Consider the following 25,442-nt stretch of genomic DNA (forward strand, 5'->3'; position numbering starts at 1 on the left):
AAACACTGAACCCGTGGCCCTTTCCTGAGGGCCGCGTCCAGACAGCCAGGACCGGGCGTCCAGCGGCATTCGTTACAGGAGGTCGGAGGCTCCCGCGGTGCCCTGACATGATGTGCTGTATAATTAAGCAGTTGCTATGATCTCAAGTGACGGGCGTCTTGTTATTGTTCTGACCTCCCCCACCCAAGTCGACTGGCAGCCTGATGCCAGTTGTCGTAAAGCTGGGATCTACACGCTCGGCCGCTTCTTACCTCGAAAGAGTCAGGGCCTGGGCAAAAGTTGGCTCGGTCAGGTTGAACCAGGAGCTTGAGCACTAGCTTTCCCAACAAAATTGCAAGGTGGAGGCCAGCCCAGGTCATGGTGAGGGGCCCAGTGTGCCGCCAGGAGGCTCCCTGGACGTGGGGAGGCAGGTGATGCAAGACGCCAAAGAGCCTGTGTCCGAGAGGCAGAGTGGAGAAGGTCCTTCTACTGTCCCGTGGCTCTCTTTCGGGTCCTGCTACTCTCTACCATTTTATATTAAGTCTCAAGATCACAGTCTGGGTTACGGGAGTGTCCACGGTCCCCTTGGCGCCCACAGTCCGTCGTTCCATCCTCCGTGGAGAGGCAGGGCAGCACAGGTTCCAGGGTGGGTGCTGGGCCCCTATCCCAGCTCTGCCCCTAGGCTGCCCCTGAGTGACCTCTCTGAGCCTCTTAACCCCTCTTGAGCCTCAGTTTCCCTGCATAGCTGCTCAGTCTGTGAGGTCCGTGTGTACAGCGCTGGGTCTGGAGCTTCAGAAAAGCTAATGCGTCCTTTGAAAAATTACCATTGCTATGAGCAGAACCATGTCCTGAGGACATTTGGTTCTAATTCCAGTCGGGTGTCTGAAGTAAAACAGAATTCATCAAATCAATTTGAAAGACAGCATTCCAGTTGCTGCCCCATAGATAGACCGATCCATACAGCCTGGAGGGGATTGGGCACCTGGTGAGATTTGTTTGAATTCAGGGGAAGCACTAACACCTAACACTGGGTTTTTTTCCCTCCCTTTAAACACCTCTGAGAATTGGCAGATTGAGGTCTTAGAGGTCCCGGTGAGGATCTGCTCAGTTGTACAGTATTCATCACTGCCGTCATTACCTATTCATGTTCTTGGGGTTTGGAGAGGCAACAGGATGTGGATCTTTAGGGCAGGGCCTTTGGAGTCCTACTTTGGATTCGCCTCTGCTGATAAGGCGAGAAGCTGTCCTTCCCACCTGTCCCATTGTGACTCTGTCCCCAGGGACAAGATTCCACGTTCTGTGCTACAAGAGCAGCTAATATTATGGAGTACAGAGAAAGATCCAGACTTCCTGGGGCCTACGGCTTAGAGAATCTAGGGAGTCCCCTAAGAAAGAGAATGCGAAGCTACAGTGATGCTGAGTCTGAGGCTGGAACCATTATGAGCCTGATGCCCCAGTCTGGGCTCCACCCGGACACTAGCAAGATGCTGTCATTCGATCCAAACCCCACTTACCTTCTGACTGTTTACAGCCAGGTTTCCTGTCACAGAACTCTGACTCACCATCCCCCCGGTTCACATTTCAGTGTTGCTTAGTTGCCGTGTGCAAGTTAATTTTTGTTAGCGAATCATGTATGCTTTGCAAGGGAAACCAACCTTTTGCTTCTTCTGTGCCCTTTGCTGAACTACTGCACCTAGAAGGTTTTTAAAAGCATTTGTCATAAAATTTATTGGTCGAGCGACTCAGATTTGTGATAGCTTAAAGTTTTGTCGGTTGCCTCAACTATTTTTAATTTTATCTCGATTAAAGCTCAGCTCACGGGGCGCCTAGGTGGCTCAGTCAAGAGAGCATCTGACTTTGGCTCGAAAAAAACCCTTGGATCACAATTATTTTCTATTTGTGTTTGACCTTTAAATCATAAATTCTGTGATTTTGCACATATCTCTTGCCTATAAATTATTAGGTAAAATTGGCAACGTGTTTGTTCACGTACAACAGTGCTAGAAAGGTCCGTGAGACACTGAGCTTCATCTGGCCTAAGCTCGACAGTCTGCTGGGCTGGCTGGCTGGTGTAGATACGGGATCTGGCTATCATTCCATTGCGGACCACGTGAAGATGTTTTGTTGGCAGGAGAAAGGAGAAACCAAACCCCGGGTGAAAGTTTGAAGCTAAAGTATGTAGTCACTAGGAAAGTATGGCCTTGGAGATTTTTTTTTCCAACACATTATTTTGAAAGTTGAAAACAGAGCAAGGTTGAGCTGATTTCAGTGAAGAGTCAACTACCCAGCACACGGTCTGCCTACCCAGTCCAGCAAGCTTCTGAGCCTGCAACACACCTGCCATCTATCCATTCCTTAATCCACCTGTCAAACCATCTTACATTGTAATGCATTTCAAGAGTATCCTTTATCCCATAAAAACTTAGCCTCAAGAGATTTTTTTTTTATTTACAGCTTTTATCTTTTGAGGGAAGATTTACATAATCTTGCAAGATTTGCAGACCTTGAGCGTACCATTCTCTGGGTTTTGACAAAACTGTCTGTGTAACTCCGATCCCTACCCCTATCAAGACATAGGGCATTACCATTGCCCCAAAAAAGTTCCATCATGTCTTCCAGACTCCACCTCCATCATCCTCAGATGAAGTTTCCTTGTACAACTTCATATGGATGGAATCATGTGTCGCGTACTCTGAGTAGGCTTTCTTTCACTCAGCAGAATGCTTTTAACATTCATTTATGTCGTATCAGTAGTTCATTTTTAAAAAAAAATCCCTAAATAGTGGTCTGTTGAATGAATGCACAGCAGTCAGCTTGTCCATTCTCCTACAGATGGACACCTGGGCTGGTTTTACTTTTTGGCTATTCTTATAAATGGAGCCCTTATAAATAATCACATACAGATCTTTTGGTAGGAACATAGCTTCATTTTTCTTGGGTAAATCACCTACTAGTGGAATTGCTGTGCAGATGCACGTTTAGTTTAAGAAACTGCAAGATGTTTTTTCAAAGTAATTGTACCATTTTATACTCCCCCCCCGATAGCTTCAAATCCACACCAGTATTTAGTATCATCAGTCTTTCTCAGTTTTGTGTCTTCTAGTTAGTCCATGGTGGTATCTCATACTAGTTATTTTTTTTAAGATTTTATTTATTTATTCGTGAGAGAGAGAGACACACAGAGAAAGAAAGGCAGAGACACAGGCAGAGGGAGAAGCAGGCTCCATGCAGGGAACCCGATGCAGGACTCGATCTCAGGACCCCAGGGTCACACCGTAGGCCAAAGGCAGATGCTAAACTGTTGAGCCACCCAGGTGCCCCTTGTTCTTCCTTTTCAAGATTGCTTTGGTTATTCTAGGTTATTCCACAAACCTAGAATTGTAGAAATTTTAGAATAATTGTTAATCTCTACAAAAATCTTACTGAGGTTATTGCATTGACTCTGTACTCAATTAAGGGAGAACTGGCATCTTAATAATATTGAGTCTTTAAATCCATGAATGAAGCGGGTATATTTTCCTTTATGTAATTTTTCTTTTTCTCAGTGATATTTTTATAGTTTTTATTTGTTAAAGTTATCCCTCAGTATTATGTCTTTTTGTGCTACATAAATGAAATTTAAAAGGTTTCTTTTCCAGTTGTTATGCTAGTATTAAAATATAATTGATTTTGTATATTAATCTTGTAATCCTGAGATTTCGATGAATACTCACATAAGTTTTAGTGGCTATATTATACATTTCATAGGATTTATTAAAATAAACAATCATGTGTTATCTGCAAATAGAGTTTTGGTTATTCCCTTTTAGTTTTTTTGGCTTTTATTCCTTTTCCTTATCTGACTACAATGGTTGAGACTTTAAGTACAATTTTGAATATAATGGTGAAAGTAGACTTTTTGCTTTATTCTCTGTATTAGGGGCAAAACAAAGCATTTAATATTTCACTTTAGGTTTTATTTATAGATTCTCTTTATCAATTTGAGGAAGTTCCCTTCTATACAAATTTGCTAAGAGTTATTAAAATTTGCTGAATCCTTTTGGTGTATATATTTAAATAATCATATGGTGGCTTTTGTTTTAATTTGTTTGAGTTTCTGGCTTTTGAAATATTTCTAAGTGTTTTTAATCATTGGAGTCTGTAGATTTGTCGCAATTGAAAAGGGGCTGGGATTTCAGGAAATATCTAACTATTCAGGTTTAAATTAAATTGAGGTAGTGTGCAGAAATTTCTTTAAAGAGCAGTTATCTTGTTCTTGGTTGATTTAATGACATTTGGTCTGGTTTTTTTTTTTTTTTTGAGTCCAAAGAATAATACTACATTTCTTCAAGTCTACTTTCCTTCCTAAAGGTCTATAGACAGGGATGCCTGGGTGGCTCAGTGGTTGAGCATCTGCCTTTGGCTCAGGGTGTGATCCCGGGGTCCTGGGATCGAATCCTGCATTGGGCTCCTCACAGGGGCCCTGTTTCTCCCTCTGCCTGTGTCTCTGCCTCTCTCTCTGTGTCTCTTATGAATAAAATAATCTAAATATATATATATTTATATAACATATATATATAATATATATATTATATATATATATATAACAAAGGTCCACAAGCAGTGCTCTGCTTCGTGAATGGAATTACAACGGAGATTTTCATTATATAGTAGACTGAAGTCCAGAATAAATCATGTCAGACTTGTTTGAAAACAGTTTTAGTAAATCAGATTGCAGACCACGTCTTCAAAATTAAATCAGTTATGGCACACCTACATATTCTAATTTTTGTCTACTTATTTCCTTTACTCATCTCCAATATTTTTAGTTAATGTCATTACTACTAGTATTCAAAGCATTGTATTTCACTACAGCATTACTCACTTAATGAATTTCATAATCTAAACCAGAAATAAAGTTTTATGTCATGATTCATTTTATATAAATAAACAAATCATTTTGTTGATCAAGGGTGTTTCATCTCATGATGGCAAAGAATTTGGGGATTAACTAAATGATGGATGTAGGATTTAATAGGTTATGACAGATCTGAGGCATAATCTTTTAAATTTTTTATGAAGGTATTTATATATGTGTTTTACATAAATACCAAATAGTCAATATCTTTAATTTCTTATAAAATCTCCCATATATTTCAAAGCATAACAATTAATATATGCATAAATTGTCCATTCATTTTGCTCTTTGATTTATTTGTGATCATAATCTATACTATAAATGCCTCAGAGGAATCTCTTCAATCAACAGACAATGCTCCAAGCATTAACCTATTCCTTACCAGGCTTAGCAAATTTTCCAGAGGTTGTAAAATTTGGATTCTCCTTTCATCTTCTATGAAGAGTCTAACGAGGCCTTTTATATTTAGTAGGCCAAATAATTTCATTTATATTTGTCCTTTTGATAAAGACATGGAAACCAAGAGGGTCTCTTATCTTCAACCTAAATCATACTCTTTGATGTATGTTGGAATTTGATGTGGGATGAGCACATCTTGAGTACCAGCAACTAAAGTCTCTTGGCCGAAGAAATAAAAGACATCACATCATGGTATCTCTGTATGGAAATTTCAGGGCAATACTCCAGAATACAGTATGATTATTAGGTTGCAGTAGTATGCTAAGGATGTCTTAATGAATGGTGTGTGCACATGTATGTGTGTGAGTGTATGTTTTGATTAGGTAACGTGTTAGTTCTCTACCACTGAGTAACAAATTATCCCAAACTTAGTGACTTAAGGCAACAAACATTTATATCACAGTTTTGGTGGGCCAGGAACCCCGGAGCGCTTAGCTAGGGGCTTCCAGCCCAGGCTCTATCATCCAGCTACAGTCAAGCCAAGGCCGTAGTCATCTAAATGCTCAGCTGAAGAAGGATCCACTTCATGTGGTCGTTAGCAGCTCTCTTGGCTTCTTGGCTGGGATCTCAGTTCTTTGCCCTGAGGACATCTGCAAAGGTTGCCTGTGTATCCTCAGGATGGCCAGCAGCTTTTCCCCAAGCAGTAATTCAAGATAGAGAGCAGGCACTGGGGGGCTTTTTACCATTACCTTTGCCATTTTCTATTGGTTATACAGACTAAGTCTGTTATAGCGTAGGAGGGGACTGGACCAAGATGGGGGTCCTTGGAGACTACCTTAGAGGCTGCTATCACAGGTGAGTTTCTACAATAGAAATGAGAGCTTTGGTAATTTAGCCTAATTACAGAAATAAATATTTCTCTATTTCATTAGCTTTAAATAGCTAATTTATAGCCACATGGCCATAAAAGTGTTGTATTATCACAACCGGATAAGTATAGGTACAATAATAAGGCTCTGTTAGTTCAGGGAGAAAATCACCTGCTTCTATATCATTCTTCGCTCTTAGAAGATAAACATTTATGAATTACAGAAACGGTTGTATAATCCGTTTTCATGGCACCTATGGGCAGAGCATGGCAGCAGTTATTACTGATTCTCATTTAAAAACAAGAAAAATTAAGAGAGTGAGACGCTTGCTTGAATCTCAGGTAAGTGGGAGGGAGGAAACTGGCATTCACCATGTGTCACTTTAGGTGTTAAACCTCACAACAACCTTGCCAAGGCAGTACGCTGTGATTACTCCCATTTTGCAGATGAGTAAGTTAAGGTTGAGTAATGTGCCCAAGGTTACAAGGTTATAGGTAAGCAGAGGTAAGAATCAGCTCCGGCTTTCAGGCTCCAAAGTCCATTAACTTCCCACTGCCACCCCTGTCTCCCCAGATGGAGCCATGTGACCCCATCTTCCCACCCGCTGGTGAAAGCACTGTAGTGGCAGCTCAGCAGCAACCTCTCAAGTAATATCCTAGTCTGTGTGATGTGATATTTGGTCCTTATGATGAGGAGTGGAACTTCATGTTTGATGCCAAATAAAAGTTATCAGCTTCCTGGTATTTCATGAAAACCAGGGCATTCTGAATATTCATGACTGTGCTTTGGTGCTCATATGGTTGCACGTGAGCTTTTTGGCCACTGGTTTTTTTGTTTGTTTGTTATGTTGTGTTTTGTTTTTTGATTTTTGTTTGCAGTGAAAGAAGTGGCTAATGAGGAGTTGACAACTGAACAGTGTGATGCCAGTTCCTCTTCCATGTGGCCATCCCAAATGCCTCCTGAAGACTTCTGGGACCCCTGTCCTTCCCCCGACTCACCTTCAGTGCTTATCTAGCATAATGCACTGGATTTAAAAATATGATAGTCAAATAGTTGTTTGAGCTGTGAAGTGGGAAAAAAATTGGATGACTTTCATTATATTAGCGTCCATCACACATACATTATAGGGTCAAAGTCAGGGGTGAGTTGGGGATCTCTCTGTACTTTCTTTTTTTTCTCTTCCTGCTCCAGGATTACTCAGTTAGTTAGTTAGTGGAGTTGTAATATTGTGGACCTTTTTTTGATGTTGTGAGATGATAAAGTGGTCACTTATTCTGATAAGACTTCTGTTGCATAATTCCTAATCAACTTTCCTTAATATTTATACATGACATAATATTAGGTTTTCAATACCTTTTAAAATATCTTAAAAATCACCCTCACGTCCTATTCATTACGTATATTGTCATTCTCCTAAACTGTTCCTTGTGGAGATGGAGGTGGTGAGGGGGCAAGAGAGAAGGAGAGAAAGAAAATATTGGAAAGTGGAGGAATCATCCAGTCGTGCTGAACTGATGTTATCTCTACGTTTTGAGAGTTATGAACAGATAGGCATGTAAACAGGGCAACAGAAGATTGAATAAACAAAGAGAAGGCTTAGTATTTTAATAAAATGGAATTTAAGACATTTAATGTGACACATCCTGTCATACCTAATAGTTATTGTGCTTAGGATAATTATCCACAAGAGACAATCAATGGTCCCATGAGACTGAAATTAATATGTACATATTACAGTACAAAATTATAGTTCTTTTCTTCCCTTTATTGCCTTATGTCAACAGAAGAATAATTTTTCCCTGATGCCCTCTATCTTGTATTATATAACCATAGTTTCTTTCTCACAGACACCCTAACTTTTCAGACTCTCGGACTCATTAAAGTCCAACAACCAGGTCTTGACTTTGCTCCCTGTTGGTAGTGGCTGGCTCCCCTTCTTGCTCTTCATTTCTAATGTCCTCTTGTCCTTGATTTGGGTCTTGGCTTCTCTAAGCCCATCTGATTCTATGGGCTTTGGAGGAGAGGAGATTGTTGATGGTAAGAACCAAAAAAAAAAAAAAAAAAAAAAAAAAGGGAGAGAGAGAGAAATTAAGGAAAGGGGGTTCAAAAGATGTTATTATATATATATATATATATATATATATATATATTTTTTTTTTTTTTTTTAAACTAGAGTTGACCAGTCTATTTTTTTTTTTGTGTGTTAAAGACTCATAATTCATACTCTACTAATTCATCCTAAGGCTAAATGTACTTAGTTTAAAACAATAATCATAGTAAGCTGCCTATTCTGATAGGCAGCCCATGGGAGATTCTTTGGAAAGTGGCCTAAATTATTCCTGCTTTTGCTCATGCTTCCCCTGAAACCTTCCCAGATTTCTCTAGGCCCAGCCTTTTCTTTGGCCTTCATTGTTTGAAGATCAGTAGAGAGCTCACCATTTTGTAGTTCTAGACCTGCTAGTCCCTTGAGAATAGCAACCTGCCTTATTCTTTTCCTAAAACACCAGCAGCTGGTACTTGCATGGAGGAAGGAGGCCCAGCACACAGCGAGCAGAAGGGAGACTGCCTGACTTCAATTTGGGTCTTTAGCAATGACCTCTAAATTTAGAGCTAATAGAAGTTGGCCGAGCTAAGAGGCATGGGAGAGTGTGTATTTTCCTCGGTCTAGCGAATCTTTACTACTGTTCTCCCACCCTTCGGAGAAAAAAGTGACATATATGATGTGATCAGCACAAAAATTCAGGAGTTTACACTTACTTAAAGTGCACTGGGCGCTTTGAGAGCAGATATATCTGTGTGTGTATGTGTGTGTATCCAGAGTAGTGATTTACAGCAAATGTCTGTCAAACCCGTAGCAACTTCAGCCTCAGGGTATTGTTGAGCCAAATAGCTTCATAAGATTTTTAAAAGGATTAGCAATGCATATGAATAGGACCAGGTACTATAATTATTCCTGAAACAGTTTCTCAGTGGGCAATTAGAGGATTAACCATACAATTTGATCAAATGTTTAGACCTTTTACACACTGTACTTACTAGGCCTAGGAATAGATCCATTTGTCTTAATATAACAGTCATCCTTAAAAGAATCACTCAGCTAAGAGATTTATCACCAATAATTAAACTGAAAGCACTACCGCTCAGAATAACAACAAAATGTAATGATTTTTATGTCTCCAACATCACAGAGAATTCCAGCCTTCCTTAGAATTTCACAATCATATGTTATTAGTCCTGTGTGGATGGGTGCTCCAGATCAAAGGCCATGCATATATACACAAGTTTTATATACAATCTAGGTAATTCCTATGTAAGAAAAAATGGCATGACTAAAGGTTAATTGTAGAACTACAAGGAATAATACCATGAATATCATTAAGTCCGTGAGCAATGAATAGATGTTCCCCTCTTAAGAACAAGCTTCCTGCTTCTTAATAAGTGAATCATTCACATTAGGGTAATAGCTTTCTTCTACTTGAATTCAGACTTTCCCAATGAAGAGTCCACCTTCAAGCTCAACATCTGCTATTTCCTTACATGAAACGTCTGCTTTGAAAATAATGAGAATTTTTACAAGGGATATGATACACACACACACACACACACACACATATATATATATTCCTAAGGACTTTACTTAAAACAATTGCTACCTTTTGAAAGTTACTTATGTGTAGGTTAAAGTTACTTATGTGTAGGTTATAGTTGTAAAAGTTATAGCTATCTACTTATTTTTAAAGATTTTATTTATTTATTCATGAGAGACGGAGAGAGAGAGGCAAAGACACAGGCAGAGGGAGAAGCGGGCTTCCTGCTAGGAGCCCAATGTGGGACCCGATCCCGGATCCCAGGATCATGCCCTGAGCCGAAGGCAGACACTCAACCGCCGAGCCACCCAGGCGTCCCAAGCTGTAGCATTTATGTTGGTTGTCCTGATATGTGGCTTCTTTCTCTCTCTCTTTCTTTCTTTTTTTTTTTTTTTTTTTTTTTTTTTTTTTTTTGTGGCTTCTTTCTCATTTGGAAAATGTACCATGCTGGGATTTGGGGGTGTAGTGCAGAATGGATGTGGTTACTTCCAGCGTTGTTCATAGTACTTTTATTATATGTTTTAAATTTATTTGTAAATTGCAGATTGCATGTGGCAGGTAGGGTGGGAAGATAGACCAGAAGACCTCAAGAGACAGGTTTGAATTTTGTTTGCTCCTGCAGAAGCATTTCCTTGGAGGGTGAGGTGGAGAACACCTTTGCACAAATCGCTGCCCTAACTGGCTTCCACTATGGTTTCAACTCCCCTTAGTAAAGTAACAGAACCCACCTGCTGCATGATAAGCACAAACTCTTCAGAGGAGAAGCCTCCCACTCAGGGTCTGTATGTTCACATATTTGTGTTGTGCTTGCTCTGCGCAGTGACACACTCCAGCTCTTTCTACTGGATTTGAGTCTGGGAATCTGGGTCTTCTCTTTTGGTTGTCTATTGGAAGGCAGTCAAGAGCAAGACTTGGAGATAGATAGAACAAGGTTCTTTTTTTTTTTATTACCACCTTTTTATTTTTATTTCTTTTGTTCTAATTATTTATTTATTTATTTATTTATTTATTTATTTTTATTGGAGTTCAATTTGCCAACATACAGAATAACACCCAGTGCTCGTCCCGTCAAGTGCCCCCCTCAGTGCCCATCACCAGTCACCCCCACCCCCCTTCCACCTCCCCTTCCACCACCCCTTGTTCATTTCCTAGAGTTAGGAGTTGATAGAACAGGGTTCTAATCCTGCTGCATTTATTGGCTGTGTAATCACACGCAAGGTATTTCTTATTACACTCAATTTTCTGATACTAAATATGGCTATTACCATCCTCGTGAGGCTGTGGGAAAGTTTAATGTTTCTAAAAGTATATTCAACAAATATTTGTTAGTTACCTAATTAAATGGAGCCCAGTTGATCCTATTAGCTGATCTACATAGTTCGTATTGTAACTTTGCTTTGGCTTCAAAAGCAAACTTTGCTTTTGGTTTGCTTTTATTTGTATCTGCAGATACAAATAAGTAAAACACAGTCATCTCAGTTATGCTAAAACTGTGAAGACATCTGATCACAAAGTGATATGATGAATGCAAAACATGCTTAGAATATTGTACTCATGGTAGTTGAATCAGATTCTTAAAAAAAATTTTTTTTAATTAATTCATGAGAGACACAGAGAGAAGCAGGGACACAGGCAGAGGGAGAAGCAGGCTCCATGCAAGGAGACTGATGCAGGACTCGAACCTGGGAATCAGGGATCTTGCCCTGAGCCGAAGGCAGATGCTCAACCGCTGAGCCACCCAGGTGTCCCTGAATCAGATTCTTATAGGGAAAAAAAAGGATGCATATTGTATTTATTTTATTTTATTAAAACATAAGTTAAATATAGTTGGAGTTATATTAGTTTCAGGTGTGCAATATAGTGATTCAGCCTCTCTCTACATTATGCTATATTCACCGCAAGTACAGCCACCCTCTGTCACCACACGATGCTCTCACAATGCCGGTGACTCTATTCTCCGTGCTGTGCTTTTAAGTCCCATGCCTCGTTCATTCCATAACTGGAAGCCTGTGTCTCCCACTCCCTTTCATCCACTTTGCCTAATCCTCAGGCCTCCTCTGCTTTGTCAACCATCAGTTTCTTCTTTGTATTTATAGGGCTGATTCCATTTTTTGTTTGTTTGTTTTGAATATATATATATATATATATATTTTTCATTTATTATGATGGAAAAGTATTAAAAGGTACAAAAACCTATGATAATTCTTCACTAAGTCTCATGATGATTCTAAAACAAGCTTAGAACATAGTACCTTACAGTCTATAAGCTCCTGGTTGCTGCTATTTGTTGGATCAGGTGTGGCTTATTTTTCTAGCAAGTTTGAGAACTAGACATTCTAGTCTTTACAGAGATTATGAATAGAAAAAGTCAACGAGCCAGGGTCCCCCTATTGCGTGAATCACTTCCCCAGAGTGAGCAGGAATCTCAGAAAGTCACATGTACACATGGGAGACCGTGGTTGACCAGTAGGAACACAAAGTCCCTCATCAACAACATTAATACGCTCCTTCTGTGCGTATTAGGGGCAGAGGGGCCAAAATGCAGAATACGGTTTCTCTCTTGTCTCAGGGCTTACTGTGTAGCTGGTGAAATAAGACCTAAACATACAGAGGTAATTATCAGGACAGGAAGGCACGTGGTCAGGGTCCAAGCAGGGGAGCAGAAGGTACAGATACAACGGATCGGAGGAAAGTCCTTCCAAGAAGGTGGCAATGGCTTGGGCCTCAGGTCCAAGCAGAGAGAGAGGACGGCTCTCTGGGTAGGGAAAAAGCATGAGGGATGGGGAACCGAGAAGATCAGTTTGGCTGGAATCAAAGATTTGCAGAGAGAAGTGCAAATATATCTAAGGGCCCCATCATGCAAGGCAGAAAGAGGGATGCGTGTTGTCGCTTTGAGAGTGAATTACAGTGGATTAGAGGGAGGAGGTGCTGACGAAGGGCCAGACGGAGGCTGCGGGGACAATGGTCTGGCGGGGGCTGGGCTCGGGAGGGGCCACTGGATGGAGGGGGAGGGACAGAGACGGAGGACGCTCGAAGGAAGGATTAGCCAGACTTGGAGAGGCAGGAGTCGAAGAAAGCCGTAAGGTTCGTGGCCTGGAGCCTGGAAAGGCAAGGGGAAATGGGAAAGTAAAGGGGGAGACATGTGTGGGTGAGAAGACGGTGCTTCTGAGTAACAGTGGAGTATGATGGGCAGCATCCAGTTAGAGAGGCGCCCGGGCATGAGGCTGCTTCCCCCGCGAGCATCCGCCATCCCGCCTCTCCTCCTGGTCCCTCCAGGTCTTGACGGCCCTGGTCCCCCCTGGCTCAGCCCGGCCTCACGCGTGATGGTGCTCAGGTGTGCCCCGGGCAAGCCGCGCGGAGCTGGCGTCGCACACTAGCAGACGTGGCCTGGGGCCTTCCTCAGATAGTGTGGGCAAGGCTGCTGCAAGGTGAGCAGAGGTGAGTCCAGAGGGCACAGCACCAAAGACCGGGGAGTCCTGTCCTCAAGGTAAGAGAATGGTCATCCAGAGACAGAGACAGAGAGACAAAGGGGAGACAAAGGCAGATAGAGAGATGGGGACAGGGAGAGGGGGAAAGAGGAGGAGAGATTGGGAGAGGGAGAGAAGATGGGGGGAGAGAGAGATGGAGGGGCAGAGGGAGAGGAGGGGGGAGGGGGGAGGAGGGAGAGAGGGAGAGAAGGAAGGAGTCAGGGAGGGAGACATCCGCACGCACACAGTTGTTTTGAACCTTGAGAGCTTTGTCAGCTTCTGTGAGGGCTCCTTCTTCTCCAGGTGACAAGTAGAGAAATATTCCTTTACGTGCCTGGGAAAGTAATTGGCTCGGCTTTTAGGGTGGACTGTGGGTGTCAAGGTCACATGGCTTTAGGAACTGATAGTAAGGGTAATGATGGTTCACATTTACTGAGTGTCCACTACATTCCAGATGCTGTGCTAACACTTTTTTTCTCGGGTGTTTTCATTTGAACCTCAGAGTGGGTACAAAGAAACTTTCCATTTTGATTTGTTTTGCTTTTTAATTTTTTTTTTCTAGGAAAAAGACCCTTACATGCTCATTTATAGTTAGTTTGCTTTTTGTTTTGTTTTGTTTTGTTTTTATAAATTTATTTTTTATTGGTGTTCAACTCGCCAACATACAGAATAACACCCAGTGCTCATCCCGTCAAGTGCCCCCCTCAGTGCCCGTCACCCTGTCACCCCCGCCCCCCGCCCACCTTCCCTTCCCCCACCCCTAGTTCGTTTCCCAGAGTTAGGAGTCTCTCATGTTCTGTCTCCCTCTCTGACCACTTCTGTAATCATAAAAAATATTTTAATTAAAACTTTTAGGATCCAGTGTTCAGACAAGACCTTAGATATTATTACCAATGTGCAGAAACAAGTCACCAGTGTACGTAATTACTGCCTTTTATTTAAAACTTAATATCACTTTTTTGGTCCTGAAGAAGCTTAATGTGTCCCTTTCAGAACTATCTATTTATTTATTTATTTATTTATTTATTTATTTATTTATTTATTATTTTCCCCCTTTCAGAATTTAAAGCATTTTGTGGAGTTTCATACGGTCACAAAGCAGCATCCATCTAACCTCAACCTCCTCCTCATTCACATCTTCAATCAGCTTTCCTAAAAGAAAGGTCAGTTGGTGTCATGCGTCTGCTGGAGCGAGCGCCCAAGTCCAGGCAGGCCTTGGATCGAAGCCCAAGCATTAGGACCTGGCGCTCGGTTGGGCTGCACCCAGAGGCTTTCTGGGCCTCCACCCTATGCTGCCCAGCAGCCTCCTCCTGGGTGGGCGGCGGTGCCGCGTTTGGGAAGATTAGCTCTCCTAGTGTAGATACCGCAGTATGCAGCTTAAAGCAGCCCTCAGGCTTTGGGGGGGTTCGTGGCGGGGTTCATGTATGGTCCTATGAACCATACATTCAAAGGACCAGGGGTTCTCAGCCTCAGCTTTATTGCTTCTGGGGCCTGGTAATCCTGCCGCGGGCAGCGCCCTGCACACTGCAGGATACTTAGCAGCATCCCTGCTCTCTACCTACTAGGCTGGAAAGAGTCGTAACACCTGCCCCCGACTTGTGATAAGCAAAAATGTCTCTGGACCCTCCCAGATGTCACCTTAGTTAGGGCCTCCCCGAGAGATAAATTGCTCCCTGTTGAGAATCTGGGACAAATGAAACAACTAAGAGGTTTTTTTCGGGGGGGGGGGACTGGGTGGGGAGATGGCGATGCATAGACAGGACGCCATACACCACATATGATCCATCCCTGGAGACATAGTTCATCTTTTTTTTTTTTTTTTTAAAGTAAGCTCCACACCCAACTTGGAGCTTGAACCCATGACCCTGTGATCAAAAACTGCATGTTCTATTGACTGGGCCAGGTAGGTGCCCTAGTACATTTTTTGCTTATTCCAAAAATTGTGTGAGAGAGGAAAAAAAAAAGTCCCCCCAGTGTCCATGTTTTCAGGTAGTTCCTAAATTAAAATATAGCGGAGACTCTCTTGAAGGTCAAATTAATTGATAATTTAGCACTTTCAAAATAATATGTGAACCTTTCCTAATGTCCCTAAGAGGTGTCTCACGTCCGAGCAACATCGGCAGCTGCATGGGGGACCTTTTGTGCTATTCCTTCTACCCTGTTTCTAAGGGTGCCATCTGACGATCAAAACCTTTTATTTCCCTCTCTCTCTCTTTCTGATTTTATTTATTTATTTATTTATTTATTTATTTATTTATTTATTTATTCATTCATTCATTTTGAGATTGTATTTATTTATTCATGAGAGACCAGAGAGAGGCAGAGACCCAGGCAGAGGGAGAAGCAGGCTCCATGCAAGGAGCCCAATGTGGGACTCGATCCCAGACCCCGGGATCATGACCTGAGCTGAAGGCAGGCGCTTGATCAATTGAGCCCCCCCAGTGCCCTCCATAGAAACCTTCTCAATCAAAATATAGATGTTTATATTGACTTGTTCTAAGTTTCTAGCAAGGCTAAGTAAGCAGTTTCTGTAAGTCGGCTGTGCCGATGGTTCACCCCATGTATCAAGGTGTTAGGGAAAGAGGCGGTTCGTCTCAACAGATCAGGAGCTGTTGACAGGAGATGGGAAGATACCGTCTTGGGTTATCACCCAGTTGTGGAGCGCACCTGGGATTTTACCTCCACAGCACTTTCTTTCTTTTTTTTTTTATTTATGATAGTCACAGAGGGAGAGAGAGAGAGAGAGGCAGAGACCCAGGCAGAGGGAGAAGCAGGCTCCATGCACCGGGAGCCCGACGTGGGACTCGATCCCGGGTCTCCAGGATCACGCCCTGGGCCAAAGGCAGGCGCCAAACCGCTGTGCCACCCAGGGATCCCTCTTCTCTTTTCTTTTTCTCTTTTCTTTTCTCTTTTCTTTTCTCTTTTTTCTTTTCTCTTCTCTTTTCTTTTCTCTTTTTTCTCTTCTCTTTTCTTTTTCTCTTTTTTCTTTTCTTTTCTTTTTCTCTTTTCTTTACTTTTATTTTTCTCTTTTCTTTTCTTTTCTTTTCTTTTCTTTTCTTTTCTTTTCTTTTCTTTTCTTTTCTTTTCTTTTCTTTTCTTCTTTTCTTTCTTTTCTTTCTTTTCTTCTCCCATGGATAGCTTCCTGTCCATCTCCTTGGCTGGCAGCCCTTCTCTTCCCTCTGTATAAATGCTAGCATATCCAAGATGTAGGCCTAGCATCTCTTCTCTACGCCACCTTCCTCTTCCCCGGGAGCTCTCACATAACCCGAACTGCCCTTGATGGACTCAAACACCCTCCGCCACTTCTCACATTGTTCTCTCTCCCTAGTCCTAGACTTGTAACCACACCGTCTACATAATTTCTCCACATGCACATTGTATGAGGTCCCTCAAATTTTAAAACACTGACATTAGAATGCCACTCCTGCCACCCTACCCTAGCCTCTGTCCCGTTCTTCTCCATCTCAAAGATTAGCACCGATTGTTCTAATGCAAGATTAATCCTTGATGCCTTTATTTTCCTCACCCTCCATGTCTAATGTAGGCCAAACCCCATCATCTCCTACCTTGGAAGCATCTCTGAAATTGAGCCTCTTCTCTCTCCCTCTCCACTGCTCCTGGATCCGGGCTGACATCAGCTCCCTCCTGTCTCCCGCAATGGTCCACTGACTGATCTTGCTGTTTCTCTCTACTCCCAAACTGTCTCTCAGTCTGATTTCTTTGTGCTGCCATCAGGGTGACCTTTAAAAAATGCACATTAAAATCAGATCACTGTTCTGACCAAACCCCTTCAAGGGTTCCCATCATCCTCAGTATCAAGTCTATGCTACCTGTCATGACCCACGAACCCTGCAGGCTCAGATCCTGCCCTCTCTGCTGGACACTTGCCCTTTTTGGAGCTGACCCAGCTGGTTCTGGCCTTCTTCCTTTACTCTCACTGTTCCCTTTGTCTGGGAGACTTTTTTCCTGGGACTTTCCATGTGCTTCTTTGTATAATCTGGAACTTGACCAAATGTCACCTTCTCAGGGAGACCTTGCTGACTACTGCATCTAAAAGAATATCCTTCAAACACACACAAAAAAATCCCCAGGAAACAAAAACAATAACAACAAAAAAAAAAAAACCCAAAACAAATAAGTATCCCTCTCCCACTCCCTTTACCTGCTTTATTTTCTGCATAGCCTTGATCTCCATCTGACGTTACATTTTATATGTATTTTTTATGTTTGCTCACTATGCTGTATTTACCAGTAGAATATCAGGTCCACAGGGCAGGGACTGTACCTCTTCTATTCACAATATATCCCTGGTGTCCAGAGCAGTGTTAGGAACAGAGTGAATGCTTGTTGGATGGCTATGAGGTCTGGAACTTCTGTTCTCTCCTCTCATATGTACTAGAGAAAAACTTAGCACAGGATTTCAGTTTCCACAGTTTTGTAAGTAACACTGTCATGGAATATTTTAGGGTTAGTGTTAAGTTAGACACTTTGATGAGGCTTGTTTGATGCTATTTCTACTTCCCAGTGTGGTCTTAGCCATTAGCTTCAACTCTAATGTCCCTTTTAGTTTAGGATTTCTGTGTTCTTTAACTAGAGATTGACTTATTTGCTCCTATTAAAGTGGGAATAGGGATCCCTGGGTGGCGCGGCGGTTTGGCGCCTGCCTTTGGCCCAGGGCGCGATCCTGGAGACCGAGGATCGAATCCCACATCGGGCTCCCGGTGCATGGAGCCTGCTTCTCCCTCTTCCTGTGTCTCTGCCTCTCTCTCTCTCTGTGACTATCATAAATAAATAAATAAAATTTAAAAAAAAATAAAGTGGGAATATCTTTACTAGAGATATTTACGGTTTTATTGGATAATTGGGTCATGATGAGATTTCCACGTTAGATTCTTTTCAAAAGCAGATATTTTAAAAAGTTTTTTAGAAGATTTTATTTTTTTAAGATTTTATGTATTTATTCATGAGAGACACAGAGAGAGAGAGAGAGAGAGAGGCAGAGACACAGGCAGACGGAGAAGCAGGCTCCATGCAGGGAGCCCGACGTGAGACTCGATCCCAGGACTCGAGGATCACACCCTGGGCTGAAGGAGGCGCAAACCGCTGAGCCACCTGGGATGCCCTCAAAAGCAGATTTTTGACAAGGGATAATGAGCAAACAGGGGCTGGCTATATGTTTCAAATGAGAGAAGGAGATGTCTTGAGGGGTAGAAAATGAGGGAGCAGAAGAGGATAGAGCACTAAGTCAAGCTTCAGGAAGTTCACGGTCTTACCAGTGGCCAAGTGTGGATGTTTTGCTGTGTTTTGGGGGGCGTGAGGAGGGGTGGAAGCAAAAAAGGTTTGTTAGGTGTGTTCAGATAAGTATGCCAATACAGGCTTTCCTTACCGTTTCTGTAGTAGCATACCTAGGTCCTTAAACCCTCCTTGGCTCACACACCTTGCTAACTCTGACTTTTTGATGTTTAACACACACTCGAGCAGAAATCTGCTTTGAGATTATCTTTGAGGAAAGACTTTACCAAGCAAAACATTACTGAAAACAAATCACAAGTGAACTCTTCAAACTACTTATAGAATGGGCTGTTTTAGAGACTTCAGAATAATGTGTCACTGGCATCCAGTGACACATCCTAACCTGACACGCATTAGGAGTTTTAGTCTGAGAAACCTAGAAGTGTACAGAATGTGCTCTCCGATGACGGAAGCTTTGTTTCCCTCGGAACACCTACATATAGCTCTAGTTTCCTTTGGGGCACAGTTTGACAAATGCTGCTTTGGAGATAAGCATTTGATCCACAGTAATTTATAAAGTGATTATAACTCTTCTCCATTCATTAAACATCCTCCCTGAATAGATTTATCAATAGAGCACTGATGGGACTGGTCTAGTTCAAGTTAATGCATTTTCTTGAACACAAGAAGCAGTTTTTACATCAACTGTATTTGATATTCCTCCCTCTTTCCTTTTCTATGCTGTCCTTTCTTTATTGATAATTGATCCATCTTAAGGACAACAAATCGATTGATATGGCAAGTCAGATGGAAAAAATAATTTATTTCTATATTAATAAATGCTAGGGGTCTAAAAGTTTAAGGCCAGTGTAATTTGCACATTTTGTAGGCTTCCTTTTGTTCTTTTTTTTAAGGACTCTTTTCTGCATGCAGAGTTGCCATACACCCAGCATCATGTGATCACATGGTAGAGGCCAATCTTAGAGCACTCATTGGTAGTCACTTTAATGAAAGGCCTTATAATTTCCCTAAAGTGATAAGACAATTTGAATATGGTGGAGAATATCACTTATCTTTTCATTACGTGGTTGAAAAAAAAATAGAAAGTCAGTCATTTGATATGTTGGAAGCCGCTGTCATTTGATATCCAAACCCCAAAGAGTAGAAACCTGTGTGAAAGGAAATGAAGTGTCTTGTAGTCTTAGGGGATCATTCAACGGTGATGTCATCTGATAGAGTGAGAGCAGAGGTTTGATGCTTTTGGGTCTGGCTGGGGCTCACGTCAGGGTTTGCTGGGTAACTGATCCTGGTGGTGTTGCTTGGTGCGAAGCACGTGCTCTCGGATGGTGCTCCCGCCGCAAACCGGGAAACTGTCAAGCCTCTTTAAAGTGTGACAGCTCTGTGACAAAGTGATGCTGCTCTCCTTGCCTTGAAACTGTTGTGGTGCGCTCTTACCCTGAGCGGCCTGAAATCTAGGTTCAGTTTCCAGACTAAGTAAAACCGAGACCTATCCTCGCTGAGCCTACGTTGACCCCTGTGGTCAATCCCACTGCTGGCCTGATTCCTTAAAGTTCTGTGTGATGATCATTGTGCTTGGGATTTCAACCAAATCAAGCCCCATCATCCTGTATTCTCACCAATTAGCACCACCCTTCGTAGGCCAGAGGTTGGGAAGGGAATTCACTGCCTGCCCTCATCTTCAGCCCACCCTCTAGCAGAGCATTTAGGAATCAAGTCTAATCTCTATCTCTGTAAGTGGGGTTGAAAGAGGGAAATGAGCTTGTTCTTACTCTGATGAGCTCACGAGAGAAAAAACTGAGAGTTGTTGAAAATTAGCACTATTTTTCCCAAAATGACTGGGGCAAGCAACAAGACTTCTTATCACTGTTGTATGTATGTATGCATTTTTATTTTTTATATTATTATTATTAACAAAAGCCTATGCCACCCATAGGGATTACTTCCAGGAATGGAGATAAAATTATACTGAAGATAAAATAACTATGAATTAGGTTCCGGTTCTTTTTAAATCAGAGTTAGAGGAGTGCTTTAGGCAATTCACTGATGTTGGCCTCAGTTTGCTAATCTTGTATAAATTGGTGGAGGTGGAGTTTGAACTATATATCTCTAAGTCCTCGTCTTGTTCTCAAACATGGGTCCTATCTTCTATACATGTTTTTTTCTCCCCAAAGAAGTTATGCCTTTGAAAATTTATTTATTTATTTTTATTTTTTATTTTTGAAAATTTAAATATTCTTTCCCTGTGCTATGTATCCTCATGTTTTAGTCATATATTATACTGTGAATTTTAAGCTAGCTATATACTTATAAAGGAAATAAAACATTATATCCTTTTGGGAATAATGTGGGTATGAAAAAAATGGACAGATACAGATTTATTTCAAATTGACAGAGTAAATGTGGACGATGACTATCTTTGACACAGATTTCTGGATTTTGTTAAGAATATGGAAAATTCTTTGCAATTACGGTAGTTGTATTTGGGTTTCCTGACTCCGTAACAAGTTTTACAAAGGATGTTTATGTAATTGAACTCAGGGCCACGTCTTGCCAAGCAGCAAACACGTTACTCTGCTATTCTTATCACCAATAGTCATTATAGCTCCAAATTGCATCACTTTTGTTTTATATAGATTATCACTCACTGGAACCATTCCAGGTGAGCGCTACCATTTCCCCCTTGGCATTAAAGCAAATTTACTAAGCTAATACATTATTCTTGCTTTTAACATATAAGCATTGATTTGCAAGCTTGTGCCAAACATCTTGCGTAAGTTTCTCCTGGAAGCTGTGAAATCTAATCTGAATAGGAAAATAGGAACAACTTTTACAGATGTTAATATAATACACGCTGAGATAGCTTTCTTTGGTCCAGTTATCTTTGCAGCACTTTTTTTTTTTTAATTGGAAGTAGACCCAAAAGATTTTGATTGTTTCAGGCAGATTAGGAAATAAATTTAAGTATTTGATCCTTCTTGGCTAATGTATATTTGGTAAGGTAAAATTTTCCTTGTTACTTTAACATTTCAAATATTAGAATCAGTCTTTCCTTTTTCCTTCTATTCATAGAAGAAGAGCAATTGATTCAATTGAGATCACTTTTTATAGACTACTCCCTCCCTCACCTTTCTAAAGAACATATTTAAATACCTGTCACTTTAGGGAAAAATGTGTTTTGCTCAGCCCATGTCTCCACATCACCTGAATTGGCTTCCTTTCACTGTCCCACTTCTTAAACAATTGGTCACCTAGAATGTCTCCATTTTTAAAATTACCTGTTCCTTAATTATCTGCATCTATTGCTCTTCTAAAGGCTACTGGTCAGTTTTCAAAATATCTGATCTTTCCTCCACCTTTTTTCTCTTGAACTCCTTGTAGCATTTATTACTGACAACCACACCCTGTTCTTTAAATGCTCTCCTCCCTAAGTCTTTGTGACATTAAAGCTAACTCCTAGTGAGTTCCTCTCCTCTTGGCTCTTCCCTGGGGATGCTCTCCAAAGCCACATTTCCTATCCGTATTGCCACTTTCTTGCTCCCAGTAAATAATTTTCTTGTCTCATGACTTCAGCTATTACTTTAAACCTGAGCTTCTCATCTTAGAACTATTCTGTTTCCAGCCCCATGTTCTGAATTGTTTTCTAAGAATCTTTGCTTGGACATATCACGATCATCTCAAACTCAACGTGTCCAACACCACAATAACACAATTGGTCTTTTTTCCCCAACTCCTTTATCTCCATGAATGGAGTCATTACTTTTCTAATTAAATAGTTTCAGAATCTTGAAATAACCTTTTATATTTTCTTTTCTCTCTCTTCTCACACAACTACATGTTGGATGATGATAAGTACTCGCCAATTGTATGAGGCTCCACATTACTCCTTAATATGACTGGTAAGTTATTTTTAAACATGACTGATAACATTATTACATGCTTAGGAAGACATATTAAATTTGAATGCTTGGACTAGGAGCCACAGCACAAGGTCATACCAAAACTGGAAGGATAATTATGACACAGTGAGTCAGTCTTTTGATTCAAAGGTAACTTCTAGGGCACAGTCTTATCTAACCATCTATGCATCTATTCATCCATCCATCCATCCATCCATCCATCCACCTACCTACCTACCTACTTAATTACTTACCTATGGACTGACCCACCTACATCTCTGTCTCTCTCTCTTAGGGTTTCTCAACCTTGGCACTATTGACGATTTGGACTGGATAATCACTTGTTATGGGGAGCTGTCCTGTGCATTGCAGGATGCTTAGCAGTATCCGTGGCCACCATCCACTAGATGCCAGTAGCATCCCCTTCCTCAGTGGTGACAGCCAAAACTCCCTAGACATTGCCAAGTGCCTGTCCTTCTGGGAAGGAGGAACAAAATTTTCTTCCCTTTCCCCATTAAGAACCACTACTCCAACACTTCTCCATAAAAATGTCATATTCCCAACACTGTTCCATAAACTCCATAAGAGTGTTAAAAATATATGCTATTTCATTCTAAAATATGTTATTAATGTCTTTCCAAATAATTAAGTGTTCTGTAGCTAATGTTATAACATTTCACATGCATCGTCTGCCCACATTTATTTTTTTTAAGGGATTAGTTGGAAAAATCACATGGATGGCCCTTATCTGTAGGTTCTGGTTAGAGGATTTAACATAACAAGAAATTAAGTGGCACCAAAGAAAGCCCTTTGCCTGGTGGAATTTAAAGACATCTTATTTACACATGCTATACCACGTGCTATACAGAGTGGAGATAGTCCCCTCGGGCTCAGAGCCCAGGTGTGCCACTACACTTGTTTTGAGAAGCACATTTCAAAAATTCTCTAAGGTCCAGTTTTCTCATTTTTATTTATTTTTTATTTTTTCAGTTTTCTCATTTTTAAAGTGGGAGTAATTGTACCTACACATAGCACTGTTGTAAGTGGGCAAAGCCCTGGACACAGTGCCTGGCACATTGCTAGACCACGATACATGCTGACTTTTAGCTGGGGACAGACCACTCTGGTTGAAGTGGGTAGGACGTCTGTACCCGACCTCTCGGGCCCCACTCAGGCCCCTGTGGCAGGTAACCAGCTACCAGCTTCCCAATAAGCGGTTACTTCAGGCTGCTGTCCGTGCTGAAGTCAGCCTCCAGGCAGAACTACCCTGCGGCTGCTGGATAGTCAGTGAGACGTGTGACCCTGCACACACGGCATCTGAAGCAGAGGATTGGTTTGAATGGCAGTTTCTGTATTTGTGCAACATTGCATTTCTTAGATGGAGCAAACTCCTCCACTTGTGAGTTCACACTAAAGGAAGGAGGATTGGGTACCGTGAGGTCATGCTTTCCATTGAAATTGCTTTCCTAAAAACTGATGGCCAATGCCTCATACATTAATTGAAATATATTTACTAAACCAACTTTATATTAAAAACTAGGCTGGGAACTGCAAGCAGTGCTGTTCGGCTTAGGATACAATCCCACCCTGCTGGAGGTTAAATATAAGGAAAATGACAAGGACACCATGCACAGGAGTACTTGAGTTGAGAATTATATTATGTAATAGAAAGCACATGGATACTGGAGTCGGACAGAAGCTGAGCTTTTTTTTTTTTTTTAAGATTTTATTTATTTATTTATTTATTTATTTATTTATTTATTTATTTATTTAGAAGCTGAGTTTGAATCTCAGCTCTACCACATTCTAGTTCTTTATTTGGATAATAATATTTCCTCTGAGTGTTTGCAGAGATTAAATAAAGTGACTTACAAATTGCCCGGCACGATGTATACTTGCACATCATAAATCTTTTCAGTGAAAATCATTATTTTTCTCTGCACTATATCATGCACCAATGGTTGGGTAGGTTTTTATTAGATGTAAAGGGTATGTTTAGGATTTTTGACTTAATATAAACTGAGGTCAACAGCCTGTTACTCCAGGCCAAGTCACACTTGAGGTGGGCAGATGTGACTTTATACCAGTTCTGATAAGAGAACCTATTCCTTGGTCCCCACGTATCTCAGTTCGAATGATGGGAGTGGGTCTTGGCCCTCGTATTTGAGTCCATCTTTAGAATCTTCCTCGGACTCAGTAGTTTTGGTCTGAGGTTTACTCTCACCAGTTGTTCTCATAGGTGTGAAAATTGTATCAGTGAAAGTCAGCCCCCAAACCTGCCTACGGGGCAGGTATGAGCCTCTCCCTGGGAACCCCTCCTCAACCCCCTGGGATGAACTTTCTCCAAGTCCTGGCCCTTTCAAGGCTGCCTTGCCCTGCTTTGTAGGCTCTGGCACTATCCTTGTTTCAAACATCCTATCTGGGAACTTTATGTAGTGGAGATTTTTCAATGCTTTAAGAAAAAAGTTCTAGTTCCTTTTGAAGGCAGATGGTGAAGTCAGCCCCTTAAGCGTGAAGAACTCACAGAGGGATGTTATTATAGTGAGGAGAGTGTTTCAGAGGCTTAGGGTTCCAGATGGCTGGGGGAGAAGAAATCAGGAGGATAACAAGGGGATTTTAGCTTAAATTTTGCAAACATTTACTGTGTCATTGGCTTTGGAGATACCAAATGGAGTAAGATGTAGGCCCCTGCTGGGACTGAACATTCCACACAGCTGCGATGGAAGCGAGGACAGACAGGGTCAGGTCTTCAGCACGCAGGGCCAGATAACGGTGCAGGTTCAAAGGCAAGCACATGTTTGGATAAGAAGAATAGTTAATTAGTGACAAGGCTCTGCAATTCATGCTTGGAAAGATTTTTTCATTTTTATTTTTTTAAAATTCTTGCCTTTAACGGGTATAGTTAAAAACTAAGTTGCAACCCCCCCTCCCTTACAAAAACACAAGCTAAGTTGTTATATATGCCATTTTCTTGTTAGGAAATTATATTTTCAGTGGAAAACCCATGGGAGAATGAGTAGGTGTGTGTTATATTCATTTATTTTTTATTATTTTTCTATCATACCTGAAAACATCCCTTGTAATGGGCCCAAAGT

At 41.3% G+C, this 25,442-nt stretch overlaps 1 long non-coding RNA gene across 1 annotated transcript; it reads right to left on the reverse strand.

The window, feature by feature from the left end:
- Positions 1-16,323: 16,323 nt before the first annotated feature.
- On the reverse strand, positions 16,324-17,117 carry LOC144306768 (uncharacterized). Its single transcript, XR_013373832.1, has 3 exons — positions 17,029-17,117; positions 16,765-16,939; positions 16,324-16,388 (listed from the first exon to the last, which is right to left on the reverse strand). It is a non-coding gene; the product is annotated as an uncharacterized LOC144306768 (long non-coding RNA).
- Between the last annotated feature and the right edge of the window lie 8,325 nt (positions 17,118-25,442).

The sequence above is a fragment of the Canis aureus genome, chromosome 37 (assembly GCF_053574225.1).
Source record: "Canis aureus isolate CA01 chromosome 37, VMU_Caureus_v.1.0, whole genome shotgun sequence".
Classification (NCBI taxonomy): domain Eukaryota; kingdom Metazoa; phylum Chordata; class Mammalia; order Carnivora; family Canidae; genus Canis; species Canis aureus.